This window comes from Candoia aspera, chromosome 9 (genome assembly GCF_035149785.1).
Source record: "Candoia aspera isolate rCanAsp1 chromosome 9, rCanAsp1.hap2, whole genome shotgun sequence".
NCBI classification, from domain to species: Eukaryota; Metazoa; Chordata; class Lepidosauria; order Squamata; family Boidae; genus Candoia; species Candoia aspera.
The window spans coordinates 17956899-17974753 of record NC_086161.1 but is presented as its reverse complement, the minus strand read 5'-3'; the positions used below and the strand labels follow the sequence as shown (position 1 = coordinate 17974753).

Genomic DNA, 17855 nt, shown 5'->3' with positions numbered 1-17855 from the left:
AGGTGAAGAATAGATTTAAGGGACTGGACTTAGTAGATAGGGTCCCGGAAGAACTATGGACAGAAGTTCGCAACATTGTTCAGGAGGCGGCAACAAAATACATCCCAAAGAAAGAGAAAACCAAGAAGGCAAAATGGCTGTCTGCTGAGACACTAGAAGTAGCCCAAGAAAGAAGGAAAGCAAAAGGCAACGGTGATAGGGGGAGATATGCCCAATTAAATGCAAAATTCCAGAGGTTAGCCAGAAGAGATAAGGAATTATTTTTAAACAAGCAATGTGCAGAAGTGGAAGAAGACAATAGAATAGGAAGGACAAGAGACCTCTTCCAGAAAATTAGAAACATCGGAGGTAAATTCCAGGCCAAAATGGGTATGATCAAAAACAAAGATGGCAAGGACCTAACAGAAGAAGAAGAGATCAAGAAAAGGTGGCAAGAATATACAGAAGACCTGTATAGGAAGGATAACAATATCAGGGATAGCTTTGACGGTGTGGTCAGTGAGCTAGAGCCAGACATCCTGAAGAGTGAGGTTGAATGGGCCTTAAGAAGCATTGCTAATAACAAGGCAGCAGGAGACGACGGCATCCCAGCTGAACTGTTCAAAATCTTGCGAGATGATGCTGTCAAGGTAATGCATGCTATATGCCAGCAAATTTGGAAAACACAAGAATGGCCATCAGATTGGAAAAAATCAATTTATATCCCCATACCAAAAAAGGGAAACACTAAAGAATGTTCAAACTATCGAACAGTGGCACTCATTTCACATGCCAGTAAGGTAATGCTCAAGATCCTGCAAGGTAGACTTCAGCAATTCATGGAGTGAGAATTGCCAGATGTACAAGCTGGGTTTAGAAAAGGCAGAGGAACTAGGGACCAAATGGTCAATATCCGCTGGATAATGGAAAAAGCCAGGGAGTTTCAGAAAAACATCTATTTCTGTTTTATTGACTATTCTAAAGCCTTTGACTGTGTGGACCATAACAAATTGTGGCAAGTTCTTAATGGTAGGGGGATACCAAGTCATCTTGTCTGCCTCCTGAAGAATCTGTATAATGACCAAGTAGCAACAGTAAGAACAGACCACGGAACAACGGACTGGTTTAAGATTGGGAAAGGAGTACGGCAGGGCTGTATCCTCTCACCCTACCTATTCAACTTGTACGCAGAACACATCATGCGACATGCTGGGCTTGAGGAATCTAAGGCTGGAGTTAAAATCGCTGGAAGAAACATTAACAATCTCAGATATGCAGATGATACCACTTTGATGGCTGAAAGCGAAGAGGAACTGAGGAGCCTTATGATGAAGGTGAAAGAAGAAAGTGCAAAAGCTGGCTTGCAGCTAAACCTCAAAAAAACCAAGATTATGGCAACCAGCTTGATTGATAACTGGAAAATAGAGGGAGAAAATGTAGAAGCAGTGAAAGACTTTGTATTTCTAGGTGCGAAGATTACTGCAGATGCTGACTGAAGTCAGGAAATCAGAAGACGCTTAATCCTTGGGAGAAGAGCAATGACAAATCTCGATAAAAAGAGTTAAGAGCAGAAACATCACACTGACAACAAAAGTCCGCATAGTTAAAGCAATGGTGTTCCCCGTAGTAACATAGGGCTGCGAGAGCTGGACCATAAGGAAGGCTGAGAGAAGGAAGATCGATGCTTTTGAACTGTGGTGTTGGAGGAAAATTCTGAGAGTGTCTTGGACTGCAAGAAGATCAAACCTGTCCATCCTCCAGGAAATAAAGCCAGACTGCTCGCTTGAGGGAATGATATTCAAGGCAAAACTGAAATACTTTGGCCACATAATGAGAAGACAGGACACCCTGGAGAAGATGCTGATGCTAGGGAGAGTGGAGGGCAAAAGGAAGAGGGGCCGACCAAGGGCAAGGTGGATGGATGATATTCTAGAGGTGACGGACTCATCCCTGGGGGAGCTGGGGGTGTTGACGACCGACAGGAAGCTCTGGCGTGGGCTGGTCCATGAAGTCACGAAGAGTCGGAAGCAACTAAATGAATGAACAACAACAAAGAGCAATCATGCAGGTAGTTTAAATCCTACTCCCCACAAATCCCCTTTCAGCTACATGGATGTGAGATGAGAACATTTTAGATCTTTGGAGCCCATGGTGACACCTGTCTAAAACAAGCCATCTCCTTATTGGTGGAAGTCTTTACAATCAGTTAGTGATATGGGGTCCTTCAGATTTCTTGGAACTCCAGTTCCCATCATCAATTTTTATATCAATTTGTTCTCTTCATCCCAAAGATGGGTGACGTGGTTTTCCAAACCTATACTGCTTTATTTTAAGGAAATGCTATATTTCCATTTTAATCAGGCCTTTGAGCCTTTTAAATAGTTTGGCATGTAAATATATTTGAGTATGTTAATTACTTTGGGCTGATCTAATCTCCTCAGTGAGGAAAAGTTTGGACATATCAATCAATAATTGATTTAATACTATTTTAGGCATTTTGTACAGTCTCTAGTTGCTTTTAATATTTGATATGTTGCAATTTCATGTCCAGACATAAAACCGCTTAGTGGTTTTACGTCTGGACAAAACTGGAGGAGGAATTAAGTGTGTTTGTGTCTGAATCTAACCAAACGCTTAAAAACAGAGATTGTTTTTTCCTGTATTCACACAGTTACAGAGTTAAAAAATGGGATAGATTTAAGATATGGTAACTTCTACTCTGGAAATGTCAAGGTTGGTTACAGGAACTTTTCCCCTTGTTCTGCTCTCTTATGGCCCATGACCACAATGGCCAAAAGCAAGCAGAATGGCTTTAGCATCTTATCCAAACCAAAGTTGTACACTAGCCTTACATTCTCACCCTTGCTTGGAGCTCTTCCAGCAGTGAACAGAGAAGCAGGAGAACATCAGTTATGTATGCTTCTTCTATTATAAATGAAGATTGGGAAGAAAGAAATTGTGAATTTCTTTTCTCCTAGTTTTCTCTTCCCTCCCTTCTCTTCCCTCCCTTCATGAGGCTTCAGCCCCGTTCATGGGAATCTACCCAGCAAGAGGACTCCAGAGCCAGCTGTCCTCTCGAAGCTTCTTTGCTGCCACCTCCGCAGACATATTCTGTGGCTGTAGAATGTCAATATTTTAACTTAGTCATTGCAAAACTGAAAAGAAGATGCACAATACACCAGATAGAGAAGGTCCATTCACAGCAGAAACTAAACACACCCAGATTACATTAAGAGCCAACCATTTCTGAGAGTTTTGTTATGGCAGAGAATTGGGCCACTGTTCCCGAAGATGGTGGTACATACAGGTTATTTAATGGAAAGCACACAGTTGCCTGCTGGGACCAAACCAAATAATTTGATTGGCTTAGTCCTTCATGAATGATAGATAGGGCATTTCAGGAGTGCATACGTGACTGTCTTAGTGTCAGAGTCTGAACTTATTCATAAATACTCTTGGTTAATATCTCCCCATCAGGGCCATTGAGGGCAAAACATCTAAGTATGCTGGTGTAAGTTGCCTTCTGTGTAAGGGCACAAGAATATGATAAAAATATTGGAGGGTGGTGAAAGGCAGAAAGTGAATTCATTATAGCAGAGATGTGAGGTGCTAATTCTATCCCTTTGCACATCAAGATCTAGAATTCCCTTCCTGACCCCATTCTAGGCTTTATCTAGGTCTAGTAGAGTGGGGGTGACCCCTCACAAACTATGTCAGATGTCGTTTAATTCAACAACAGGAGATTCTCTCAATACAAAGTCTAACCCCCATATATTTAAGGCAGCACTTTAACCAGCAAAGCCTCAACGAGTCCTCAGTAGAGACACATCTAAGCTCTAACTGGAGAAGTGCATTTGTAGTTGAATGAGCAACTTGGAGCATAGATCTCAAGAACTTACACTGGACTATTTCTAGGGAAGGGACAACCTCATACATACAACACTGTGTGCCAGACAGGAAAAACCTAATGCTAACCGGATATACAAGTTGAAAAGGAAATTGTGTGCCTGCTGATGAAATAATATCATCACATAAGGTAGGGTGAGGGTTGTGGTTGTTGTTGTTGTTTAACATTGGGAGTTGTTTGTAGGATAAAACTCTGCTATTGACTTGATGCACCTATTTTCTTTTGTTTCCCACTAAAAATCAGCAGTGCAATCCTAAGGAGATGCAAAGAGGGGGTCATGGACCCTGGTTTGCCCACCTCTCTCCAGAAGGATAGCAGAGAGAAGCAAATTGCACAGTAATCATATCTAGCTTATAGTCAGTGTAGCCTCTCACAAAAGGCCACTAACATTAACCCACCAGCTGAAAACGAACTGTTCCTTTAAGGCAGTGTTTATAGAATAAAATATCCTGTTCTTTTCTGCCAACAGGAAAGCTGTACAGTCATTCCACAACCCTGTGGCGTGGCCAAGAGCAAAACCAGCAGAACCCTAATGGAAGGAGAAAGACTGCAAGACCTGGAACTTGTTGGCATATTTTCCATTTGTGTTATTAATAAAATACCTCTGAGTATGCAATATGAAAGAAATCGATCCATCAAAGTGGAGCTGATTTTATTATACAAGATGACATCTTCTGAAAGCTGATTGCCTGAAGGATGGCTCTTTAATTTAAAGAAACATATTCATTTGCACAGGGAAAGGCAAAGGTCTTCATTCTGGTGCTATGATGAAGATTTCCAATGGAATCTTTCCAATTTTAATTTTTAGCTCTCCCCACCTTTCCTTTTTAAGTATCAGGGCACTTTGGTCTTTATGGAAAAAGTTGTTTCTGGAGTCACAGGAGTAATTTTGAGCTAGTTCCCTCAAAATCGTGCCTTCAAAAATGGGTTTCCCCAATTTGCAAATTATGTGGGGGTTGGTGAGTGGAGGAAGGCAGTTACCAGAAGCAGGGAGACCCAAGGGGCCAGTACTATTTTTGTGATGGCTTTCCATTTTTCCCATTCTGTTCCTCAGAATGGAGCATGCTTAGCCAACTAAGGACAGCCTCCAAGTGAAGTGAAGGTCTCTGTAAAGTCTTTCATCCTGAAATTGTTGCCTCAACTTTCCAAAAGGACCTTGGCAGTTTTGACATTTCTTTCAAGGAAAAAAAAAATCTTCTCTTCTTGGGAAAAGTTTTCAATTAGCAATAATCGTGCCTCGGATTAACCTCATTGGCTATGATACTGACACTTGCGCACGATAGGTTGTTGAAATGGCTGGCTAAGAATAAACTGTCCTTTCAAATAGAAAAATACCTGACAATGGGTCTGACTCAATACCATAGGACAGCTCTTACTAGAGCAAGATTTGAGCAACTAGATTCTGTGGTCAAATGCGGACGATTCCACCAAGTGCCTTACCTTGAGAGGACATGTGTTTGTGGAGCATCCAAAGTAGAAGGCATTGCATATGTCCTATTTAACTGCCAACTATATGCCCCAGCAAGGGCTCAGTACCTTCAGACATTAATTGACAGAACCACATACTAGGACCATAACAAAAGGCTATGTTACTTCCTCCAGGGCACAAATACACCTGTGGTCAATAGAACTGTTAAGTTTATAGTTAGGGCTGTCCAACTGAGAACGCAATTCATAGAACGCATTGGGGTGGCATGTAAAGGTGATGAATTTATTTAAACTCACATTGTTTCCGTATTTTATTACTTGTTTTATTAGATCTTGCATTTTTATCTTACAATTTTATCTCTATTTCACCCTACTGTATTTTATCATATTTTATCTCACCATAGTATATTTTATCTTATCTTACTGTATTTTATCTGTTTTATGGTATTAGATTTTATATTTTATATCTTATAGTGGCTGATGCCCAACTTTTTGATATGGTCAATTGACTAATCAATAAAGTTATTCATTCATTCTCTTCTTGGGCTGGGTCTACAGCCTTGCTCTAAAGAACTACATAATATGTAGACACACTAATGGACAATAGGACATCTTAAAGCCATGTTTTTTCTTAATAAGGAACTCAAGTGGTATGTTGGGAAAGAATGGCACCAAATTTCCTGGAGAAAATAGAGGGAGAGATATGTTCAGGAGATCCTTTTGTATTTTAAGGGGAAGAAGCAAATCTTTTGAACACAGCTCATTAAAACTGAGCATGCCAGGCAGCAACATAACATAGAATATTTGTTGATAAAGGAAAACAATGGGAAGGAAAGAGGTCAATGGCAAGGAATTGCAGACCTTGTAATTTGCAGACATTGAGAAGGCATCACGTTGCCCATCTTGGGCTTCCAAGGTTGTTGGGTGACTAGAAATATTCCTGCTTATATTACATACCTCTTTGACAAATTCTTTGTGTCATGTCCATTTGTCAGCCACTTTGGTTGAGAACTGATGGGGGAGGGGAGGGGGAAAAATGTTATTAGCAAGAGAGGTGCATCCCTGCTCATCATTTATTTAAAGCAAATTTTTATCCTGCCAGATTGGCAGAAGGAAATATAATTAATGGCCTTCTATTGCTCCTTGGGAAAAAGTAAGCTGCTATGCAATGCAAACTGACAGTGGTGCAAATTTTGCAAAATTACAGTCTTTAGTAAAAATCTAAGATTCAACCCTCCTGGAGACTTACAGCAACAAAAATTATTTCAAGGAATACAAGCAATGCAGTGATCAGCTGTCTCTGTCTTTTTATTATTAATATTAATTTTTATTGCTTTTTAAAGTGGTAACAGAAAAAGAAACAAAACAAAAAGAAACAATACACAAAGATACATACATTATCAAAAAGAGAGAGAAAGAAATACACAACAAGTGCTTAAAAAGGTGAGAAATATAGAACAGAAAAAGTAAAATAAAAATATGAAATATAGTATGTCATTGTCATTAGGGTTAGGGCTCTCTTGGCCTTTTGACAGAAGCTTCAAAGGCAACAACATTCAAGCCACTAATAATTACCTAACTCAGGCAGCGAAGCCAGGCTTACCATCCCAGTAAATCCTCCGAAAGGGTTGCTGCAGATAACCATTTCCTTGGTCTTATGGGTTTTTCAAGCTATTAATAAAATTGAATCTCTATAGATACATTACCTTAGGGAAAATGACTGAAATATAACAAGGATCCATTTTGTTTCAGAGAGTGAGACTACTAGAGAGTAATTTGATTCAACTGCCTTTCAACTAAATATTTGAAACCAAGCTTTGTAAAACTCTATTAACGGAACCCAAAGCTATTACATAGTTGGTTAAAGAAACTCAAGTAGTTGTCACGAACAATAGATTTTATATGGTATGTATGATGTGTCTATAGGAATGGTGGTGGCTTGGGCACTCCTAAGAGCAGTTCAGTGTATTGGTTGCAAAGCCCTTTGAATGTTGCTGGGTTCAATCACTTGATTCCTGAGATAGCATTCAAGAGATAAAGAGATATGGCATTATCTCCCTCTCTACAGAGAGAGACAAGACAGTGTTGAGATGGGTATGGGGAAAAATAACATGTTTGTTTGTTTGTTTGTTTGTTTATTTATTAAATTTGTCCCTGCCCATCTCCTCCCATCAGGGAACTCTGAGCGGTTAACAATAAAATCATCAATTAGAACGACGAACATACAATATCAATACAATATATAAATATATAATTACCCTTAAAATAAGTATAAAAATAAGAATAAACATACAAAAAAACCCTATCCTTAACTTATCTTCTTGGTTCGCCAGCCCCCACCCCCCAACAAAATGTTTGTCTGGTATGAACGTTGGATCCAAGATAGTGATAACAACAAGATTCCTGAGAGCAATTCAGGAAGATTGTACTTTGCATTGCTCACAGAAATGTAAAGAAAAAGAACTCTTGAGTTTCTTTAACCAACTATGTAATAGCTTTGGGTTCAGTTAATAGAGTTTTGCAAAGCTTTGTTTCAAAGATTTAACTGAAAGGCAGTTGAATCAAATTACTCCTTGAAGTCCAACTGCTCAGTTGATTCAGTGCACCCATTCATGGACTTTTGCCCCTGCACACATACACACCACCTACACACTTTACCAAATCAAGTTGACTGAAATCAACTCAACTCTACTTGACTCCAATCATCTCAATATATCAAATCTTGCTGAAGTTCCACTTCTGTTATGTCACTCTGCTTTCTCTGGCAGTTCTCTATAATTTGATTCCATTTCAAAGATTTGCTAAAAATGGAACAACTGCCTTGTACAAGGATAGTTTATATATCTCTCCAGCTAGAAGATCTTGTTCAGTCTCAGGTGTTTGGGGGGGGAAAGGGTTGGTTTTTCCCCCATTTCTTGCTCTATGGGCACTGAGTTCATCCGCCTTCTCTTTACCATTTTATATCAACCTGTCCTTCTCTGGCATTCCCCAAAGGTGTGGTGACTACAGCTACCAGAACTTTCCAGTCCCAACACATTTGGAGGATACTAGGTTGAGCAAGAACGATCTCTGCAATTTAGTTCATGCTGCCCTGGCATGATTACAATGTCTCTTTGTACCAGGAATATGGGATGAACTAGGAGCTGGGAACTAGAAGCCAGGAAGCTAAAGTCAAGGAATAAGATGAGGAGTTATAAGAGATGGATGAAAAGTCAACTAAAGCATCAGAGCAAAAGACATGGCAGGAGCCAAATCCTGGAAGCAAGCCAGATGTCAGAGCTAAGCCTAATAGTGCAAGTTAGGAGCAAAGGATACTCCAAGGAATATAGTAGAAGGCATCAGAATTATCAAGATTCTGCTGCTCAGGGAATAACTTGACCCAAATTAGACCCTTTGTGGCTCTCACTATCTGGAAGGAACACATAGTTAGCATGGGTGGCTAGAGTCATGCTCATTACTGTAATGGTGGGTGGGAATGACCTTGAGACACGGGGCAAAGAGATGCTTCCTAGGGAACAGTCAGATAAGAGACAGCATAGCCCATAGCGACATAGTGGGTGGAGCAAGAGGCTCAGGAGGGACCCTCCCTAGTTTTTTGTGCTGTAAAAGGGATGGGGGGAGAATTGTACTTTCAGACTTGCAAGATTCTGTTAATGTAGCTTTACAATAAAGTAGAAACAGCTGATCTGGTTGTGTTTCCTGTCTGGTCTACCTGGTAAGGTTGACCATCCCAGAGAGAATGTGCACATACCGTAGCTGCCCATTTTCAGCTTGACCATTCCTGACACAATAAGAGAGCTTTGTAACATTGGGGGGCTATGGCAAGCAGCAGCACATTGCAGTATAATGGGTAGGTAGATAGGTAGCCCATGTAGAGATGGGCAAACCTTTCCATCAAGGACTGCATTTTTTTCAGGGGAATGGTGAAAGGTTGTAACTGGTGGTGGTCAGTGATGATAGGTGGCACCAGAAGCAGGGGATCATCTTTTGTCCCTGGCTGCTTTCCTTGATGTTCCTCCTCACTCAGGAAACTGCCAAAGGAAGAGCAGAGAGCGAGTTCCTGGGCTTTTGAGATTAATCTGAGAGCCACCTATAGTCTGTAGGCCTTAGGTAGCCTATTCTATCTTGTCCTGTATATGTTGGACAGGTGATACACAGAATGTGGGAAGGGTTGACTGGACTGGTATGGTTGGTGGCAGCCCAGAATTCCTCTCCATGTTTAGTTGTCTCTTTGATGCTTTGTTTAAGGGGAAATGAAATCCCACACATGCTAAGGTCATTTTCTATAGCCAGGTATTAAAGACTGCAGTGTCCCAAGAGGGCCACTCTATCATTCTAAGAATAAATAAATTTACAGCCGTAATTAGAATGACAACATCTATTTGCGATGCAAAAGACACTGGAGAATTGCAACCCTAGCAAAGCTTGCTTCTCTCAATCATTAATGCAGGTTTGCAGTTGATTAATGGTGATGGTGCTTTTTTAAAATATATATATATATATATATATATATATATATATATATATATATATATATATATATATATATATATATATATATATATATTCAGCCAGCTACACATCAAGGCTCTGGGGACTATCTGCACTGCTAGCATTGTAAAGGTATAAAAATGAATGGCCTTCTCTATGTTTTGTCTCCTGTATCTGGAGCCTACAGTCTTCTTCTTGACTAGGAATGTAGAACTTGACCACAGATTTCTATGACAGCAGATTTGCTGATGTCAGCATGAAACAGCCCTGTTAACATCGATTTTTCTTTGGTAAAAAATCTATATGCACACAGATTTATGAGAGATGCTTCTGAAACAGAATGTATGTTCCTGAAATTGGCATACAAAAAGACAAATTTATATATTAAAAAGAGAAGTTGCTTTGGGGGAAATGGACTCAACAAAGGAAAACATCATGAAAATTGTATTAAAAGGTTATTTAGGACATTTACATTAAATACTGGGTATATTTAGGGAATTTATTTGCAGCAAACCACTATAGCTTGCAGATGAGAATGGATATGCATTTTTTTTTTCAAAGATCTTTAAGAAATCTATTAAAAATGCCAACAGGCCAGGGCATTACTGCACATTTACAGATAATAAAGCCACCAGATTGATGCTTATTCACATAAGCTAAATCAGTCTGTTCCTGTGCAAGCATTTGTGACTGGAGAAACAGTTCATTAGATGGATGCAGTAGTTTATGTGACTGACACGTCTAATACTGGATAGCTGGATAGCTGCTGGGGGAACGCTTGGTCCAGTGTGGGTGAAAGAGCATTGCAATCACCAGCAGCTTCCATGTTCTCGTTCCATTTTTCAGCAGTCCTCATTGAAACCACTGCCCCCTTATGCCAAGAAGAAGGAGAAAATCTTTATCTTTCTTCATATTGCAATGTTGTGTGTCCTCTCTGAGGCCAAAAGGCTAAGCTGGGAGGGTGAAGTTCCTTTCAGATTACAATAGGCAGGCAGAAGAGTCAGCAGAAGTGTAGTCCAAGGGCACTCCTTAACGCTTCAAAGGCTGGATTTGATTCATTGTTTATATAATCATGTTGAAGTGCTGTGTTTGAGTGATTTCCTACTCCTCGTCATCTTCACCTTCACCCTCTCTGTCCTTCTGGCAGATTCTTCTTCTTTAATAGCACGCATGTATACAAGTGTAGGGTGAGAGCAGTTTGGTGTAGCGGTGAAGGCATCAGGCTGGAAACCAGGAGACTGTGAGTTCTAGTCCCACCTTAGGCACAAAGCCAGCTGGGTGACCTTGGGCCGGTCACTCTCTCTCAACCCGACTCACCTCACAGGGTTGCTGTTGTGGGGAAAATAGGAGGAGGAAGGATATTAGGTAAGTTTGCCGCCTTGAGTTATTTATAAAAATAATAAAGGCAGAATAGAAAAGAAATACATACATACATACATACATACATACATATATACATACATACATACATACATACATACATACATACATAGCCAGCTGGGTGTCCTTGGGCCAGTCCCTCTCTCCCAGCCCTGGCAAGGAGGCCATGGCAAACCACTTCTGAAATATTGCCAAGAAAACTTCAGGGACCTGTCCAGGCAGTCGCCCGGAGTCAACACTGACTCGAAGGCATGTACACACACATATAAGTGTGTGGACATACGCATGCATAATGTAAATGGAAGGAAAGACATTTCAGATTTTTTTAAAGAAAACAGAATATGGGAAAAGGCTGATCTGTCCATCCCTGCTTATAAGCTCAAATGGCTCAGCAGTAGCACTCCTACTTTATAACTGGAAGTTACCAGGGTTCAATTGATGGGATTTCCAGGCAGGATAGGAAAAAAAAATGTGTCAAAACTGTAGTTATGAGCAGCCAATCAGTGCCAATGGCTTTAGTGTAAGGGTTTTTTCCTGAGTTTGTTGCACCACATTGATTTCTGGACCATGCAAAAGGCTCTGCATTTGATGGCAGGCCAACTTTTGCCCCTTGGCTGACCTTCCTCTTCATTTCATCACCTGATCAGACTTGTGCATTGTCTGATGTGGCCTTGTGTTCAAGGCCACAGGTGTCTAACCCTTTAAAGCAAATTGATTGCATTTTCTTTTTGTACGCTGAGCCATTTCAGTGCTGATCATTAAGACAGATGAATATGCCTTCTCCATGGGAACAGCCTTGGGGGAGTTCTAAGAGGTAATCTATAATATATTTTGTTAAACTGCCAAGACAGTGTGACACTGAAGAGCAAACATCAGCATTTTGCAGAATATTTTTTAAACTGGAGTATCTATGCTTTATTATTCCTGAAATGTATTGATCTGAAATATTACTCTATTTTAGCTCAAGCGTAATTGTAAAGTCAGTTTGGAATTTTGGCCTGTGGGTTATCTCATTTCTGATAACTCCTAATTCTTATTACTTTTTGGTACTCATAGAGCAACAATGGGGACAATGGGCCTTCCTCACACTTATACAGTTTCCATTGTCTCTGTCAGAAGCCACAACTGTGAAGTTTGTAAATGGCAATCACGTGACCATGGGGATGCTGCAATGGTCATATGTGTGAGGACTGGGTAGTTAAGTTACTTTTTTAGCACCATTGAAACTTCAAACAGTTGCTAAACAGGACAGCCTTTAAGTGAGGACTATCTGTAATTGGGACTTTTTTCTTTTTAGTCTTCAATGCAGTGTCACACCACAACTGCATTTAGGGGTTCATCTTTTCTGTAAGATATAAGGAGCAAAAGTAATAACAAAGGTGAATAATATTCCCTTTACATTCTGTTTGACCTAGATATTGAAATATATATTCTAAATAGAAATAATATCCTTATATTCTTTTTCTGTTGACTTTTTTTTCTTTTTATAATGAAAAGGACTCACATTTATATCCATAAACATACCCTAGGCATCAGAATCACTGCACCCTGAATAAAGTGAAGTGAAGATAATTAAGTCTGAGGTCTCTAAAATGTTGGGCGGATAAGAAAATTAAGCTATCATACCAACAGTTCACATGTCACAAAGTCCTTAAGTAATAGAAATGCAGGCCAACTACAACAGAACATCAAGCTCAGCTTTCTAGACAGAACAGCTGTAAATAAGCCATATGGGTCTTCATAATGAAGAATAAAAAGTATTTGTCTGGGAGCATCTACGTGGCTGACATCAGAAATATCTGATCGTCTTCTTGAAATATTGCAGCATCCTCTTTTTTTGAGCAATTGATGCATTTATTCAAGTACTCTTATCTCGCTTTTCAAGACAAATGCCTCTTGAAGCAGTTGACAATCCAGCTAGTATTACATACAATTGAGGAGCAATAAAATTGAAGCCATGATAGTTTGACAAGCCACAGGTCTCTATTGCCTTATATGGAGAGAGAAGAGCAGTTATATGCAAGGTTCGTGGTAAGGCTGGGATAACTTCTAGTCAATGGTTCATATTTATTATATATGCTGTTCTTGCATTGGTATGAAATAAAAGTGTATCTGGATTTGATGAAATGTTGGAAAGGTATTAACCACTTTTTGAGGGGGAAACTCCAATGTTAGATCTCCTCTGCCATCTTTTGTGACTGCCTGTTTCTGAGATTCACACCTTGAAAAGCCTCCAAAGGGGTTATAACAGAGAATAGAGGGAGGGGCTTCAGATGTAAAGAATCCAGCACTCTACTGTGTCTCTGAACTGGGAAGGGATCTACACAAAGCTGATCTAAATAGACTTCTTTATTGCGAGAAATGGAAGGGGACTTGGGAGTGGGTAAAAAAGAATATAAAGGCATTTCCAGCCATTCTTCCAGTCTGCTGGTCTGTCATTACAGTGTCTAAAATGCTTATGTTAAAAGCCCTGAATCCTCCAAATTGGGTCCACAGTTGCTGTGTGTGTTTGTATGTATCTATGTACACACACACACATCTGTGCCTTATGACCGTTTTGGAACCTTTCTCTCAAGTGGACTCTGCTTCCTTGTGACTTACTCCATCATGTTATTATGGAGATTGATCCTATCAGGATGGCAAGTTTCAAAGCAAGCAGTGGGCACAACGAATGCACTTGAGAACCTGGGGGTAGGTCCTTTACAGCTTGTTGCATTGCAGCCTAATTTCCTAATTATGATTTGATTAAGGCCATGAAACCAGCTCAGGTTTTTGTAAGACTTTGTCCCAAAATCATTGATGTACTTTTAAAAGACTGCACAAATAGACATGATTTCTTTGTGGGACTTCCTCTCCCTGAGGGTATCTGCCCATTCCACTAAGTCAGATAGGGTGGGCGTGTTCCAGGTCCCCTTCCTGCAAACACTGTAATCTGGTGGGACCTTAGTGGTGCGCTTTCTCTGTAGCCACGCCTGCCCTTTGGGACAGTCTCCCACCTGAAGACCTGGCTCTTTCCCCAAGCTTTGGGCTTGGATGGGACTGAGTTAGAGGGTCCATATGTATGGTCTGACACCTAGTGGGAAGGGTCTGATTTGTCTGTTTTTATATGATTATATTTTTCTTTTTCTTTTTTCTTTTTGTTTTTTGTTATTGTGAGCTGCCTCCAATCACTGGGTGAGATAGGTGGCCAGATAGGTTCTTTAAATAAATTAATAAATAAATTTTAAATATGCGAATTGGTGCCTTTTGAAAGATCTTGTGGATGGAAATGTACAATATTCCATTAAACAGCTATAAGATTATTCTCCTTCTGCTTTTTAATCAACCATTTTTAATCATGACAGTTTCATTTTTTTAACTAAAAATCATTATCTTTTCTCTTCTATGCTCACAACACTTGGGAAATTACTTTCCAGTGCAATTAATGACTGCATGGATTAAATCTTCCCCTTTATTATCATGTTAGCCTGCTATCATTCTGTAGTGTTTACTCGTGCTGATAAAACCAGAAAATTGCTCATTGGCCTTACTGATCATTTTGCATTTACTTTCTCGGCTGGAATATCTTATCTGCCTTCTTTAAATTCAAAGCAAGGGCATGGCATTATAATCCAAGAAACCTGTCTACTTGCTAGATCTTTCTTAGTCTTATTTCTCCAGCCTTATTTCCTCAATATCGGCCAAGACATTTTTCAGTCTGAATTTAAGGAGAGAAGGAAATGGATTGGAAGGTGGATGTTCAGCATGAGCAAAAATTCAACTTAATATATGTCTCCCCATTCATACAGCTCTATATTCCAACAAAGGAAACTTATATACCCAGGTATCTGCTGCCTGAGAAAGGAAGTTTCCTCATTGTGGCTAACAATAGGGCTGGCCCTTTGTGTATGCTTGTGTATGGATGCGTGAGAAAAATTGTGATCTGCAAAGTAGAGACACTGCACTTCTAACTCTCTTATAACTTTAAATCAAAGCTTGGTAATCCGTGGCCCATAAGCCCCAGTTTTGGATTTCCCCAAGCCTTTGCTGCTGAAATGATGTGAAAAAGTGAGAAGATTGCTGCAATGGTGCAAGAGATAACGACCCAAATCTTATATATTTGCTCTTGCATAGGTTATATTTGTATCAGACTTTGGTGAACAAACCTAAAATAAATAATCAAGGAAATAACATCTCCCACAACAATGCAGATGTGTTTCTTTTGCTTATCTACCAACATCTGGGGTGGGGTGGGGAGACTAGTGGGTATATTTTAAATAAATTTCAGGCAGTTTTTTTCCCTGACACATATATTCTAGCATTCCCAGATGTCTTTTTTGTATGCTTATTGAACAGTTGGAAAAGGACTAGAAAGAACCCATTTCAAATCTCTGTTCAGCAATTAAACCCACTGGATGATTTCTATCAGCAAAACCTACTTTATAAGATTATTATAATGATTATCAAATGAGTTGTGGAAAAAACAGACAGCCTAGCAACAAAGAGGCTGGAACAAAGATGATGAATGCATCTTTGATTTCGTCTGAGTCAGATGCAGAATGCCCTGAACAGTGATGAATTATCTCTGTAGTCAGATGCTTGGAAGTTTTGCTGGTTGTCCCAGTCCTAACCTTGGTCTCTAAGGTAAAGGTAAAGGCTTCCCTCGACGTAAAGTTCAGTCGTGTCCGACTCTAGGGGGCGCTGCTCATCTCCGTTTCTAAGCCTTGGAGCCGGCGTTGTCATAGACACTTCCGGGTCATGTGGCCAGCATGATGACACGGAACGCCGTTACCTTCCCGCCGAAGCAGTACCTATTGATCTACTCACATTGGCATGTTTTCGAACTGCTAGGTGAGCAGGAGCTGGGACGAGCAACGGGAGCTCACCCCGCCGCGCGGTTTCGAACCGCCGACCTTCCGATCGGCAGCTCAGCGGTTTAACCCGCAGCGCCACCGCGTCCCATTTTGGTCTCTAAACCCACCCTTTTATTTGTCCACCCTTCAATTTTAACTCCTAGTGTCTAGCTCCAGGCTCTGCTGAAAAATCTGGCTAAATACAGCTCAGGGGTGACTGATCACCATTAATTAATTCCATTGCAAAAAGTGAAAATTTTCCCTTATAGGTGTGTGAGGACCTGGAACTGATATCTATATTTTCAAAATCTTTCTTCTCTGCAGGAGGTGAACTGGGTATTAGTCAGCATTTGGCAGACCATCTAACCTTGGTCTAATATATGCAGTTGCAAAGAGGAGTAGAAAGTAGTCCAAGTTAAGATGTTAGTGAAGAGTTTGGTTCACTCTGGGAAGCAATCTCTAGTTCTGGGATGAATATACAGAGAGGAATACTGTGTTCATCCTTCAGATTGCACACTTTTTTCGAAGCTTGCAATACCTGCTTCAAAAATTAGATATAAAATATACATGTTAAGGAAAGCGGCATGTGAAAGCAAAAGTTATTTTCATTTATGTACTGTTTGGATGTATATCCCATAAAATTAATTAGGAAAACAAAACATCATGTCAGAATTAGGATTATAAAGGTGAAAATATAATGGACACAGTTATTCTGGTTATTTCCCATTTTGAATGGCAGAACAGAAAAGGTCACAGGTTCCATCTCTGGCATCTGCAGTGAAAGTTCCCTCTTGGCACATTACGAAACATTGACAGGAAGTGAAGAGGATGCTGTGCTGGATGGAGCAGCTTTTTATGTTCCTAAGGAATTTACAGAGGCCCAACAGATGATTTGTAGATCCTTGACAAGCGAGCAATTGACAGTTCACCATGTTTATAGGGTTTTGCACATTTTAAGCACCCTGTTTGCACCTCTGAAAGGTTGATATGACCTTCTTGGTATCTTTTTTGGTGTTGTGAAATTGCTTCTTCTTTCCCTTAATTGGCTTCTACCCTCCTAGAAGTTAACCACTTGTTTAACATTCAGCGTTCAGCTTCTTCATTCCATAAAGTCAGCATTTTGGAAAGGCAGGCTTGATGTGACTACGAACTGCCTTGTCAAAGTGTGGGATTCTGGATCTGACACCTTGCCTAGCAATACAGGAAATCACTCAGGAAAACCATCCTGTCTCCAGTATAAATTGAATGAATGAATGAATGAATAAATAAATAAATAAATAAAATAAACTCAAAGAATCTGGGTTCTACATTTCCCTCCAGGAACTGTCTCTGCCTCTTGTGTCTTTATTATCAGCACTCAGATTGTTTAATATTTCAGCCTTACATAGGCTTCTGCTTTATCTTCCAGCAGAGTCATTTTTTTCTTTGTGGCTGCTTTTAAATACTGCCTAGTGATCGTGTCCCCCACCCCCCACCCCGGGGTAGGAATGAAAATATCAGTCAATTACTGGACTTTAAAAAAAACGAGAACAAAGGAATCCTTGACAGGGGGCAAATATTCTGCTCATGCAGCAAGCTTTCTGCATGCTGATTAAGTATTATATGATTGTCAGTGCTTTTGATCTCATTTCTATTCTGCAATGAAATCAAGGATCCACACAATGAAGTGTTGTAGTTTAATGGCAAAGGAACAAAGATTAAAAGGTCCGGGTTTCTGAGTAAATGTAGGCACTCAAGAATTTGATCACTTAGTTGAGTGTAGTTCAAAAGGAGTACAAAAATATTTCTTTCTTTTTTTTCAAGGAATACAACACCAGCATTTGTCCTCCAGCTCTCCA

At 40.0% G+C, this 17855-nt stretch overlaps 1 non-coding gene across 1 annotated transcript; it reads right to left on the bottom strand.

Annotated features, from left to right (window-relative positions):
- Window positions 1-5029: 5029 nt before the first annotated feature.
- Window positions 5030-5168, bottom strand: LOC134503014 (U4 spliceosomal RNA). Its single transcript, XR_010068491.1, has one exon. It is a non-coding gene; the product is annotated as a U4 spliceosomal RNA (small nuclear RNA).
- Between the last annotated feature and the right edge of the window lie 12687 nt (window positions 5169-17855).